The sequence below is a fragment of the Halictus rubicundus genome, chromosome 1 (genome assembly GCF_050948215.1).
Source record: "Halictus rubicundus isolate RS-2024b chromosome 1, iyHalRubi1_principal, whole genome shotgun sequence".
NCBI classification, from domain to species: domain Eukaryota; kingdom Metazoa; phylum Arthropoda; class Insecta; order Hymenoptera; family Halictidae; genus Halictus; species Halictus rubicundus.
Window position 1 is genome coordinate 27464432 of NC_135149.1, and position 14679 is coordinate 27479110.

The 14679-nt window shown below is 37.6% G+C and overlaps 1 long non-coding RNA gene across 1 annotated transcript; it reads left to right on the forward strand.

The window, feature by feature from the left end:
* The first annotated feature begins 12502 nt into the window (after positions 1-12502).
* LOC143359881 (uncharacterized) lies at positions 12503-14404 on the forward strand. Its single transcript, XR_013083178.1, has 3 exons — positions 12503-13070; positions 13821-13985; positions 14062-14404. It is a non-coding gene; the product is annotated as an uncharacterized LOC143359881 (long non-coding RNA).
* Positions 14405-14679: the final 275 nt, after the last annotated feature.

The window sequence follows — 14679 nt, forward strand, 5'->3', positions numbered from 1 at the left end:
TTTCCATTTTACAGCTATCTTCGTAGCGCATCGCGTTTTTAAATACCCGATTCCAAACATTAGAATTGATTAAGAACTTCGTTTCAATTTTTAGCTATCTCTGCGCTAAGTCACTCGCCCTAACTTCAGTTTTCAGAGATACAAATCAAGCAGAGATTTCATTTCATTTTTTTTAGCACTAGGTTTACGGAGCACTAAAAGTGACTATTTTATATTACTTTATAAGAATAACAAGAATGTACTACCCACATTTTTAGCCATTTTTTTAAATACCATATACCCAAAGAAATTTTGTATAATTCCTCATGGATGTGTCTGTAGAATCTTAATAATTGTAAATTAAAAATATTAGAACCCGACATTTTGACATGTGAATTTTCATAAACCACAGTTTCCAAACATAGGGTAAGGGACCCAATTACTGTGGGGGTACCAATTACTTGGGGGTTGCCTATATTAATTATACTTATCTTTAAAGCAAAATGAATATTAAAAAGGAGATATTAAATTATTTCCACTAAAATCAGTTAATATATATGTTATATATCTCTTTTTTAATATTCGTTATGCTTTAAAAATAAGTATAATTAATATAGACACAGTAATTGGTACCCGCCACAGTGATTAGGTGCTTTACCCTATATTTCTGTACTCTGTAAATGTGAACCACGTTCACCTACCGGTGATGCACCATCGAAAAGTATTTCAACAAAAACAGACTTCTATGAACCGATTTCCATAATCGTAGAGTAAACATGGTCGTGTTTACTCGAGGCATCAAACGGAATACGAATTTCTGTGGACTTTATAAATAGGGGACTGAATTATGCAGAATTTTACGCATCCACGTGCACGCTGAATGCACAAACGACCGGCCGCCCGATTTGTTATTATTTTCACTGAATTTTTGCCGTCTCCGATGAGCGTTATCGCCGTCCGAACCCCAAGAAAAACAGTTCGGTAATGTTCAGACGTAATGGCACTCTCTGCCTCGGTTTCGTTGCGCGCATCCTTATCGTTCACTGACTGCAGAAACGCTGTTAACAAACAACTCTCGTCATGTTCTTATGCACGTTGTTCTCGTTTTACGATCGGCAACGATAAAGAGCCAGCCTTGGCTCCGCGACGCGTTCAAAATACATTTCACGGCGGTGAATGACGGATTGAATCCTGTGTTTATTTTTCCGGCCCGCGGAGTTGCTCAACTCGCTCCGCCAAAATACCGCGGAAGCGCGAAGACGCGAAATTTTGCAACTACAAGGTCACTCTCGAATCTATTCGATGCAATTCCTGACTGCGATCAGTGGAAACGGTGGGCGATGGTCAGACACTGTCCGGGTCCTGTAGCATGGACTTAGGGACGCTCAAAATTAATTTTTCTTCGTGTGCATACTCCCTTCAATTTTCTTATATTCTAATAAACATGTCAAGTAATTTTATTTTACCGTCTCGATTCACTTCTGTGGGATCGTTATTTATTATTAAGGTAATTTGGCTATTAGAATTCACTTTATGAAAACGACAAGCTTATATTTATTCAAGTTTGTTTAGTGATTTTTATCGTAATATTCAGAGAAATAAGTTATTGCACTATTCCCCATGAATAGGTCTTTCAAATCTCAATGTTGAATGTAAAAGATTGAAATGATTGGAACTCGTTATTTTAACGAGTCCCGTAGATCTAGCGTTAAATAAGCAAGCGAGTGTAATTAATAGACGCGGATAATTGGCTGATTGTTAACACTGAATCTACCAAACACAAGACATATAAAAGTGAATCGTCTTATAGAAGAGAGAAGATTGAATTTACTTGAACTTTGTACGATTTTTATTATTGTAACATGCTCTTAAATAAAGAAGTCAATTCTGTAATTTCCTAATTTCCTATATGAAAACGTTTTTATAATGTCAAGAATTAAAAACATTGAATTTACTTAAACTTTGTACGATTTTCAGAATCCGTACACTCGCGATAAGGTAGAGTGACCACGTTACCGACAAAAATAGGCGAAAAATGGTTTCACGTGCCTCAACTTTTCGTCCTTATACGAGAATATTTTTCGCTGGGAAAGGGCTCGTTCGAAAGGGGAAGGTTCAATCTAGCGCGCGCTGGTCATGAGCCGACGAGATTATGCAGATATTTGGTAATATAAGCGTTAGAAGTAGGCCAAAAATTGACGATGCCCATGCCGTGGAATCCAAGCATTTTTATGCCATTGGATGAGTTTTCTGGATGAAATCGAGAGTAGCGCGCGCTATAAAATATCTCCGGCTACAAATTGAGCTATAGAAATTGGGGTGCTCAGAAATTTGGGGTCCTAGAAATTGGGGAGCTCAGAAATTTGGGAGCTTAGAAATTCGGGTGCTTAGAAATTGGGGAGGTTAGAAATTTAGAAGCTTAGAAGTTTGGGGTCTTAGAAATTAGGGAGCTCAGAAATTTGGGATCCTAGAAATGCATCCTAGCATTTCTAGTCTATCCTACCATTTTTATGGCTTTGGATGAGTTTTCTGGATGAACTCGAGAGTAGCGCGCGCTAGAAAATATCTCCGGCTACAAATTGAGCTATACAAATTGGGGTGCTCAGAAATTTGGGGTCCTAGAAATTGGGGAGCTCAGAAATTTGGGAGCTTAGAAATTCGGGTGCTTAGAAATTGGGGAGGTTAGAAATTTAGGAGCTTAGAAGTTTGGGGTTTTAGAAATTAGGGAGCTCAGAAATTTGGGATCCTAGAAATGCATCCTAGCATTTCTAGTCTATCCTAGCATTTTTATGCCTTTGGATGAGTTTTCTGGATGAAATCGAGAGTAGCGCGCGCTATAAAATATCTCCGGCTACAAATTGAGCTACAGAAATTGGGGTGCTCAGAAATTTGGGGTCCTAGAAATTGGGGAGCTCAGAAATTTGGGAGCTTAGAAATTCGGGTGCTTAGAAATTGGGGAGGTTAGAAATTTAGGAGCTTAGAAGTTTGGGGTTTTAGAAATTAGGGAGCTCAGAAATTTGGGATCCTAGAAATGCATCCTAGCATTTCTAGTGTATCCTAGCATTTTTATGCCTTTGGATGAGTTTTCTGGATGAAATCGAGAGTAGCGCCCGCTAGAAAATATCTTCGGCTACAAATTGAGCTATAGAAATTGGGGAGCTTAGAAATTTGGGGTCCTAGAAATTGGGGAGCTCAGAAATTTGGGAGCTTAGAAATTCGGGTGCTTAGAAATTGGGGAGGTTAGAAATTTAGAAGCTTAGAAGTTTGGGGTCTTAGAAATTAGGGAGCTCAGAAATTTGGGATCCTAGAAATTCATCCTAGCATTTCTAGTCTATCCTAGCATTTTTATGCCTTTGGATGAGTTTTCTGGATGAAATCGAGAGTAGCGCGCGCTAGAAAATTTCTCCGGCTACAAATTGAGCTATATTTTGACTTGATTCTCTGCGAAATAAAGCCAAAAAGTTGAAGCACGTTTCTGGCGTCAGAATTCATAATATCGATAATACAGAGCAAAAATGTGACAAATTTAGTCACACACTTAAGATCCGTCGGATCAAGATCAAGACTAATCTTAAGTCAGTGGCTGAAGGCTGTGAACGGAAATTATACAGCAGTTACCGACCTGCTGACTCTGCAAAAGTCACGTGACTACCCTTGGCTCTTAAATAGAGAAGTCAATTCAGTAATTTCCTATGAAAACGTTTTTACAATTTCAGTAATTAAAAAGATTCACTTTACTTAAACTTTGTACGATTTTCATTATAAATAAAGATATCAATTCAGTAATTTCCTATGAAAACGTTTTTATAATTTCAACAATTGGTCAGCACCATTGGTCAACAATTGGTGTTGGATTTAGTGTTAATTGTAAAAAAAAAATGAGAAAAATAGAAAACTCGAAGAGATGAAATTTTCAGATCATCGTCATCGTGTTTAGATGTTTGTCCATCCGGTTTGTATCATGCTGTTATTTTATCGGAACGGTATCTCTCATTGATAATGGCAGCACGAAGGCTAGCATGATCCAGTTTTCAAGTAGGTATCGCCGTTTACTCGGAGCTTGAAGTGGCTCTTGCGTAAAGAACCTTTTCGAAAGATATTCTAACGCTTTCTTGCCGAGGATGAATAACAGCTTCGCTGAGTGATACGAATTGTTGTTGAGAAGCAAACATGCAAATGCATCTTGCAGCGGCGTGCATGCACGAGCAGTAGCAGCCAACAACTGGGACATCAGAAGTCATTCTAATTTTTTTTCCGCTCTTCTATATCGCAAAAATTGCTTGCAAAAGAAACTTCACGAGAGAAGAAATTTTATATGTCCAGCGAATGTACTGCATTCGTGTCGCTTGTGCACGTTCGCCTAATTTCGAGTTGCGATTCTATGCATATAAGAGTCGTGCAACTTTCGACCCAATTCTTCGAGAAGATAATGGTATCGACGTCACTCAAGGTGGTCATTTCAAGTGCCTCGCCTTGTGTACTCAATTTCAAGAACATCCGTCGATTCCGTGCCCACTTCTTTCCAGATAAATTTCATAAATATTAAACGGAAATATTCTACAATCGCATTTACATTTTCTTGGCAGCTTCGTTTCAACTTTTTAGCTATTTCTACGTCAGATTACCTTTTCGAGCAGATGTTTTCAAACGTGCAAACTGATTACACTTTTCCAGCAACCTCTACTCAAAATCAAATCCCAGCACAACGCTGGACTACCTTTTTGGACACCTGTTTTTGTAGTAATATAACGATATTGTTTTTACCGTTTTAAATTACACATTTTTGTCATAAATGAACAAAATCCGCTGTCTAATGGCCGTGAATCTTTATGCTAAATAAAAATTAAGTTTAAGTCGATTGCAAGAAACAAAAGTGAAATGAAAACGCTCCTCTTTTAACAATTTCAACAATCCAGAGATAAATCTTGTAATTTCTATTAATTTCTAGTCATTTCTAATCTCTTTTTTTTTAAAGAAAATCTTGTAAGATCTATTAACTTCTAGTAATTTGTAATCTCTTTTTTTTTAGAATATCTTGTAAGGTCTATTAACTTCTAGTAATTTGAAATCTCTTTTTTTTAAAGAAAATCTTGTAAAGTCTACTAATTTCTAGTAATTTGTAATCTCTTTTTTTTAAGAAAGTCTTGTAATGTCTATTCAGAGATAAATCTTGTAATTTCTAGTAATTTGTAATTTCTTTTTTTTTTAAAGAAAATCTTGTAAGATCTATTAACTTCTAGTAATTCGAAATCTCTTTTTTTTTTAGAAAATCTTGTAAGGTCTATTAAATTCTAGTAATTTGTAATCTCTTTTTTTAAAGAAAATCTTGTAATGTCTATTCAGAGATAAATCTTGTAATTCCTAGTAATTTGTCATTTCTTTTCTTTTAAGGAAATCTTATAAGGTCTATTAAATTCTAGTACTTTGTAATCTTTTTTTTTTAAGAAAATCTTGTAAGGTCTATTCAGAGATAAATCTTTTAATTTGTAATCTCTTTTTTTTAAGAAAATCTTGTAATGTCTATTCAGAGATAAATCTTGTAATTCCTAGTAATTTGTAATTTCTTTTCTTTTAAGGAAATCTTATAAGGTCTATTAAATTCTAGTACTTTGTAATCTTTTTTTTTTAAGAAAATCTTGTAAGGTCTACTAATTTCTAGTAATTTGTAATCTCTTTTTTTAAAGAAAATCTTGTAATGTCTATTCAGAGATAAATCTTTTAATTTGTAATCTCTTTTTTTTTTAAGAAAATCTTGTAAAGTCCATTAATTTCTGTTAGAAATGCGTAAAATTCGCGGTCCACTAATCCCAATGAAGTGATCACGAGCGAACGGAGTGTCAGGTTGAAGGAGGAGAGAACGAGTTGTAAATTGTCCGCGTTTTTATTGTTCGGTGGCCTAGTGCACGGCGGCCAGTTTAGCGCAGCGGCTAGATCGTTCCGCGTGACGCATCGCCCATCGCCCGCATAAGTTCGCGTTGAGCGCAACGATACGTGCAGTTTTATGCGGAACGGTGCAGCACACATGCCCGGTCCACGTGGCCGTCACGTGCTCGCGAGAGGCGAGAGGTGCGTCACGTGAATACCAGCGCCCCGTGGAATCGTGTTGTATGTGTTTGTTGGCCGCGAACGGATCGCGTAGAAAGCAGCTGGAACCTTCTCGAGCACTCAACGGACAGCAGACGGTCCTATCATCGATGACAACTATACCGACAAATCGACCTCCGCTGTCCACCATTTTTCCATATCCAATTTCTGCAACAATTAAAACGGGGGTCCTTCCAATCCCATTTTCCTATCCCCTTCCAAACGATTTAATTTTAATCTCAGCTTGCTATGATCGTAATAACAGTTATGGCCTCCAGGCACTCCATTAGTGAAAAAATAATATCTTAATTGTTAGCACTCGTTTGAAAGATATTTGGATTTTCTGGCTTTCATATTTCAATTTTTATTACAAACTGGTCCCAAACGATCGAATTTTAATTTCGTTCTGCGATGGTAGTGACAACAACAATTTCTTAATTTCTTAATTAACTAAAAGTGACTGATTTACATTACTTTATAAAATTAAGAAGAATATATCTATCCAAATTTGTAGACATTTTTTAAACAGTATAAACACAAAGATTTGTTGAATAATTCCTCGTGGAGACGTCTTTACAATCACAATGACCGTAAATTAAAAATATTACAGAACCGTCATATTGAGGGTCCCGTAAACCTAGTGTTAAAGAGACGTAAAAAAGACATCTGAATAATTTAGTTTTCATATTTGAATTTATTGTAAATAGGTTTGAAACCATTACATTTTAATTCCATTTTGTCATGATCGTGATAGTAATAATTGTTCTGGTCGTACCACACCGATGAATAAACAATTTTCCACTTGCATAGACAGTTGAAAAAAACATTTAAAAATGTGGCTGTTACACACGAATTTATTCTGAACAAGTCGTAAATTATTATCGCTTTTGGTATCACTTTATGATCGTAGCTTAATTCCCTAACTATGAATTTTTCATATTTTTTATTCGACAGTCATCGAAATTACACAGACGCTTCCATCAGAAATTATTGAATAAATTTCTTCGCTCGAGCACGCTGTTATGAAAATTGCGAAAAATCTAAATGAGCTCAGTCTTGTCATTTCGAAACATAAAATTCTGAATTTATAAATAAAAATTAGAACGTATCTATGTTCCCGACCGAACGAACAGATGTTACAAAACAATGCTTCGGTTTCCGTAACAGTGTCTTTTTCCACGGTTAGCAGGGTGCGTGGTCTAATAATAAATTGTTTGAACAGTGCACCGCACGTTTACGAAACACGTTGGGTGTCGCGACGTATCTATTTGACGGGACTCGTGTTGATATTTAGATCCTTCAGACGCCTACTGCGAACGCTATGTAACATCTGACACGAACGGTCGGACGCATTATCATAAAACTGATATTCCAGCCTGTCACTTCAGCATTCGTTTTGTTTCATAATCCGTTTCTTATTGATATGTCCGCTTCGCTCGCCTGTTGACATCACGCGCGATTATGCTCGCAGCGGAATTAGCGACTCCGCTGGGTATCACCATATGTTCTAAGCGCGAACGTTTGCTCGCACACGCGACGCTCTTTATCGCCATTAGCGCAGGGAAATTGAATTAGAGTGCGGTGACAATTTGTTCGATCCATAAAGCTAATATTATATTACGAATTTTTATATATTTTAAAATTGTATATATGATATATATTTCTTATCATTTTCGATAATAATTTCAAAGAGACTACCACTCTAAATATCCTAATCGTTTATCTTTGTACTTATTACAGAACTATTAATCCTTGAGTGGACCTTGAATATTATAAAAATGCAAAGAGAGAATTTAATTATATTTATATTGATCTCTATCGAAATGGAATCCTACTGAAATAGTAATATTTTATCTATTTAAATAATTAGATAATAAGTAATAAAATAAAATATTTAAATAATTTAACTATTTAATTTTATCCCAATCTTATCCACAAATGTACACGTTAAATAATTATTAGAATTTTTATTAGGGCCACATCCGGCTCGATAGCTCGCTTAAAGGTTAAAGGTCAGCAGAAGGTTATTAATCCGCTTTGTCTCCGATAATCGCGCGAAGGGACCTTTAAAAATAGTTGAAAACGACATAATGAATAAATTTTCCAGGAGAAATGCGATCATCGTTGCCAAGAAACGATTTAAAATAGCCAATGGTTAAATGAAACTTATGACAAGCATCGTCTGACCTGGAACGTCACAATCTACTGAACCGTAACTCGTCGTTATTATTAGACTTCGGATTTTATGCGTTTATGACAAAAATGTCTGCAATACACAACTACGACGTCACAAGATGTCTACCGATATACTATTTTCGACTTATTAAAATTATTAAAAGAAGAAATGTAACATCGCCATTTAGCTTGTGTTCTTTACAATTAATAAATGTTTCTTTTTGTCTAGTTATTACACTAAACGCGCCTGTATTTTAATGTTTAAACGGCCAAGGGGAATTCTTTGAGAAAATGGAAACGCGTAGTCACTTGCTCGATGCATTCTGCAGTCACACTTGGTGAAATTAAAAGTAATTTTGCGGATGCGTTCTCCGGTCGATGCTGACAAAGTGATTAAGCGTGTGCATTAACACGGGCATAAGTGCATTTTCCAATTATAGAAAGAAAAAAAAAGAAAGTTGCACGCTCCCCTGGAAAATGGCGTCCAATTATTCGATACGTTTAATGAACGCATCACGTGGTTTCGTCTAACCAACTACTTTGACCGCGTCCACCAACTTCGAACGCAATGTGCCGGCCTAAAAATAATGATACCTCGGTGATTATGCTGTTTTGCACACTATAAATATTCGATGAACCTGCTACGCTTTAACTTCCACAAACTTTTAGCTTTTCCTGCTCCATAAACACTTACGCATTCATCATTAATGTTACGTGAGTTTTGAATACAATAATTTACAAGAATAATCGCACTCGTTTTGTGCACTGTCAGAATTACCTGCCATTTTAGAGACAGGTGTTCTTTCTCCTTTAAGCAAGTAAAGCTCCGTATGAAAGGTGTTACAGATTCAAACGTCTCTAGATTGTTTAAAAAATTTTGTTCACAACTGGAACCATCATGGATTCAAAGATTAGAGTCTCCCCTTTCCAGCGAATCCAAAAAATTTGCTCTACGATTTTTCGTTACGATTCTATCGCACTTTCGATCGCGTCAGTGCTCGAAAATTCACAACCAATGACGTCCACACCCCCCCCCCCCCCGAGTCATCAAGTCGCTCTGAGCGATCATCCATTTCCCGTGCTCTTCTGGATTTTTCTGCGAACAGCGAGCCATGCGTCGATCGACGCGTTCTTCCCATCCCCGGACAGCATCGAGCGTGTGGGTCAAGGTCGCGATAATGCGAGTATAGCAGCGCGCGAATAATCGAACGCGATTCCGTTTGGCCACTTACCTACCTTACTTTCAGAACCAGGCTGCCACGAGACTGTCAATCAACGTGCCAAAAGAGTGCTGCATGATCATCATCGTCTAACTGAGGATTTTTCATGCGGAATAATAATCTGCAACAATTGCAACAACCCAAAGTTAGCCTTAAAGTGATCATGCGATTTGTGGTTGTTTCCTTTAACCTCGACGCACTTGTCCGCAACTCTATCTCCCAGGTACGGCGCACTCGTCCGCAAACCTGTCTCCCAGGGACGGCGCCCTTGGCGGCGTAAGGCACGAGAGCCACTATAGTGGCGTTACCGTTCGAACTGATGCTTTCCACGGAAGCCACTATAGTGGCGTACAGTGGTCAAGAGGTTAAGTACGGCGCGCTCGTCCGCAACTCTATCTCTCAGGTACGGCGCACTCGTCCGCAAACCTGTCTCCCAGGGACGGCGCCCTTGGCGGCGTAAGGCACGAGAGCCACTATAGTGGCGTTACCGTTCGAACTGATGCTTTCCACGGAAACCACTATAGTGGCGTACCGATCAAACTAGCGCTTTCCACGGAAGCCACTATAGTGGCGTACAGTGCTTAAGAGGTTAAGTACGGCCCGCTCGTCCGCAGCTCTGTCTCTCAGGGACGGCGCGCCTAGCGGCGTAACGCACAAAAGCCACTATAGTGGCGTTACCGTTCAAACTAATGTTTTCCACGGAAGCCACTATAGTGGCGTACAGTGGTCAAGAGGTTCAGAGCAAGTAGTGAGACAAAAAATTATGGAATTTCTTAGAATTTGTTACAAACTGAATTTAAACATTTTTCTATTATCCGTGCTACATTTAGGTGAGAAATTAATTCAATTGAAACGGTAAGGACGACTGAGAAATTTGGAAATTACACAATCTCACAGAAGGCACGTGATCGGTTATTCTTCCCCTTAATAATTGTAATAAATTTATTTCAATAAATAATACAGTGGTATCTCTAAATTCTTTCTCTACTCATTCATGTTGGAAAAGCATCAAATCTGTAGCCTCACGGTTGAAACTGTTAGAACCGATCTCGACGCGCGACCTTCTATTTCAGATGTCCGTGCCGCCTTGATTCATCTTCGCCGGCTGTCCGCCGAGATTATTATAGTTAAGGCTACTGACCAGTCTCAACCGACCTCGCATGATCGTGAATATAGTTCACATGTACACAAACGGGCCTGCCAACTTTCAGAGAAGCTCGCGATTTAATTCATTAAAAGAAAATTCTGAAAAAATTTCTTCCTTTCTTGAAGTTCTAGAAAAATTTCCAGAAAAATGTATTCTTCTTTAACAAAGAAAATTAAAAGATAGAAGCCTATGTTCCGGAGATTATCATAATTTTTTAAAGAAGCGCTTTCCTATCCTCATAATCGTAGATTCTCTCACGAATAATATTATTATTTTTCCTATACTATTTTTCGAAAAATCTTGTTATTTAATACCAGATGATTTTACGAGGAATTATGTCTCTTCGTATAGCCTTATCGACTTCGAGGAAATTAGGAGACAAATAGACTGACATGATAGACTGTGCAAAACAAAGTCTTTCCGCATCAATTGCAACAAACTTGGCTGAAATAAAAATGTTCTCCTTTCCTGAACAATTTTAATCGACCGGAAACAATGCATTGGGGTGCTTAAATTCGCTGAATCTTTTAACTGGTAAAATGTTGCCCACTAATTATTACCACAAACGCACAAAATTCACAGTTTATTAATACAGTCTACGATCGCACGCTACCCTCTAACTGTTTCGAAGAATATGACAGCAAGGATCGTTTAACGCCGTTCAAATAAAAAATACCAACGATGGGCAAAACAAGTATCGCTGGCCACCTGTCATTTCGTCTATTTTTGTATTATTCGCCGAGAATCAACCGGGGTCTCTCTGTTTAACGATCCAATTCGGAGCTCGTCGTTTTCAGAACCGAGTCGAACGATTTCCTCGGCGTCAGCTGACAGTTGTCAGCCGAGAACTATAAACTTCCAACTCTACCCGTTTTCAATGTTAGTATTTTAAGCCGCGGGAGCGTTTGTTTACAGCCGAGCAGATAGCGCAAAACGCGATAAGCAACAACGTACTATGCTCTGCAGTTTTTCTTTCTGGTAAGTGCAGGTGACTCGCAAACAGTTGATAAAACGAAATTATCATCGCCGGCTTGATGATTTATGGTAATCGATCAGCGACATTGTCAGATCGGCAGAAATATTCCACTGTTCGATGAATTCGATCAAGTCACGGATGGTAGATTGTCGGGAACAACCGCAGATCCTCTATCGCTTGGCAATTGCCAATTCATACTAAACGATGTTACGTGTTTACGTTGCTGTAGACCGTCACGTGAATACTGCGTAGAAACTGGAGAATGTAATTTTAGAGGAATGTGTGGAAAAGTCTTGGTAGGTTTAATAGATCAGCACCCTGAAAATGTACCCTCAGGATCACTATGACACCCTTTAAGACTTTTTACGGACCTTTAGGAATTTTTGTACACCCTCAGAATCACTATGAGACACTCTAAGAATTTTTGTGGACCCTCAGGAACATTATGAGGCCCCGAAGAGTAATGATAGATCCTCAGGATCACTATGACATCCTGTAGGAATTTTTTGTGTACTCTCAGGATCACTATGAAACCCTTTCAGAATTTTTATGGACCCTCAGGATCATTGTGAGGCCCCGAAGAGTAATGATAGATCCTCAGGATCACTATGTCATCCTGTAGGAATTTTTTGTGTACTCTCAGGAACACTATGAAACCCTTTAAGAATTTTTATGGACCCTCAGGATCATTGTGAGGCCCCCAAAGAATATTGGTAGACCCTCAGGATCACTATGACATCCTCCAGGAATTTTTTTATACCCTCAGGATCACTATGAGACCCTCTAAGAATTTTTGTGCACCCTCAGGATCACTATGAGACCCTCTAAGAATTTTTGTATACCCTTAGGATCACTATGAGACCGCCAAAGAATATTGGTAGACCCCCAGGATCACTATGACATACTCCAAGAATTTTTCTGAACCCTTAGAATTACTATGAAATCCTCCATAAATTCTGTACCCTTAGGACCACTATGAGATCCTCAACAAATGATTACGAACCCTCAGAATCACTATGAGACCCTCTAGGTACCCAGGAGGACTCTCGAGATCATTGTAAGAATTTTTAAAAATTCTGGTGATCTTCAAGGACTATTTACAGAACTTCTAATTAATATAATGGATCTTGTGGTTCATGAATAAAAAATCCTAATGGATATCATGGACTCTGAGGATTCCTAGAACCTAATAGATCCTCAAAATCATTATCATGTACTTCAAAATTATATCTAGCAAATATTTCATTATATTTAGTATATTTACTAATATTTACTTCCAATTCTGGAACACTGAACATATTTGAAAACTTCTTTAGCACTGTTAACATACTATCAGCACACATCTACTTCAGTTGTCCGCCATATATGTTCCAAAATAATTCTTTCATTTTTAAAATTCTCATCTAATTCCTCAATTTTTTAACTACAAACTTAATTTGCAGCGGAAGAGGCTCGACGATCTATTCAAGATGCCGGATGCAGACATTTGGTAAGTGTGAACATTAAATAAATAAATTAATCGGTGTTCAGCTTCTCTGTTGGTATTTTCGTGGCTTTGTTTGTGGAAAGAGATGAAACTAAAAAGATCCCGAATTGATCAAACAATGTGATCCCTTTGTATTCCTGCTCGATCCTCGTCCTAACCCACGCAGTGATGCTCGAGCATGATTCAGAGGTATCGCGGTGTCTCTTCTACCGGGAAATGCAATTAATTTCTTCGCGAGAACAAAACAAGGTTCTTTTTTTTTCTCTGTTCTGCAATCGGCCATGTCGGGGATACATGTCACGTACGTCATGTGACATCCTAATCTACTTGCATGACGCGTGTGCGTCCGCACGGAGACAGATCATGTGAGGAGAGATGCCTGCGTGAGTCATCGGCCACTGGTCGGTCGAAAAAAAACTCCCTGGAAATGATCATTCATGGTCAAAAACGCTGAATCATTAATTAACAGGTCTCATGAATAGAGTGTTCAACCACCTTAATATTTTAATAGACGATTGTCTGAGCCGGAATGAAAATTGGTTTCAAAGTCATCAGTATACTGCAGATCTTTGTGCAATATAAAAATTTTGTAAATTAAATTGTAAGAAACAAAAATCAAATAAAAGAATATTCCTTCTTTTTGTAATTTTAATGAACCGAAAATAATACGTTCTTAATTTTATGTTGCTCTCGCATTGTTCCAGTGTTAAAATTAACCAGTTTCAACATTCTCAAATATCGTTTCATTTTTAGCTTGCAGAATCACGCTATACTTACTGTAGTATACAGGATACTTAAGACAAAGAATGCCAACACGTGTCGAAAGCTTAAGACACAAATGCGGACTGTATTATCCACAATTAGATAAGAATGTACTTCCTCTGTCTGTGGCCCCTTTATGAGGTATTAATTCGAATGGTACGAGCCTTAGTACGTATAATTAATTTAATGACAAATCCCATCGGGATTGTCTTCCAGTTTATTCCACTTCGAGCGCGAAATGGTGCAATAAACGCAACGAAATCTGCAATCGTATGATGCCTGGAACTCGATGGTAATACACGATTGCATAATGAAATCCAACAACAATTAAATCAAATTCTATGAACTAAAGGACACACACAAATTCATAGATAATTTCAGAACTGCAGAAGTTAGATGAAACTCTACTCAATAAAATGAGACGCACAAAAATAAATTCAAAGCAGCAGAAGTTGAATAAAATGGGATAATCGCTTTCATAAGTATATTAAAAATTGCAGAGGTTGAATAAATATTCTATTCAATAAAATGAGACGCACAAAAATATATTCGGAGCAGCAGAAATTGAATAAAATGAGATACTCGCATTCATAAATACGTAAAAAATTGCAGAGGTTAAATAAATATTATATTCAACAAAATGAGACGTACAAAAGTAAATTCGAAGCAGCAGAAGTTGAATAAAATGAGATACTCGCATTCATAAGTATGTAAAAAATTGCAGAGGTTAAATAAATATTATATTAAACAAAATGAGACGCACAAAAGTAAATTCGAAGCAGCAGAAGTTGAATAAAATGAGATACTCGCTTTCATAAATATATTAAAAATTGCAAAAGTTGAATAAATA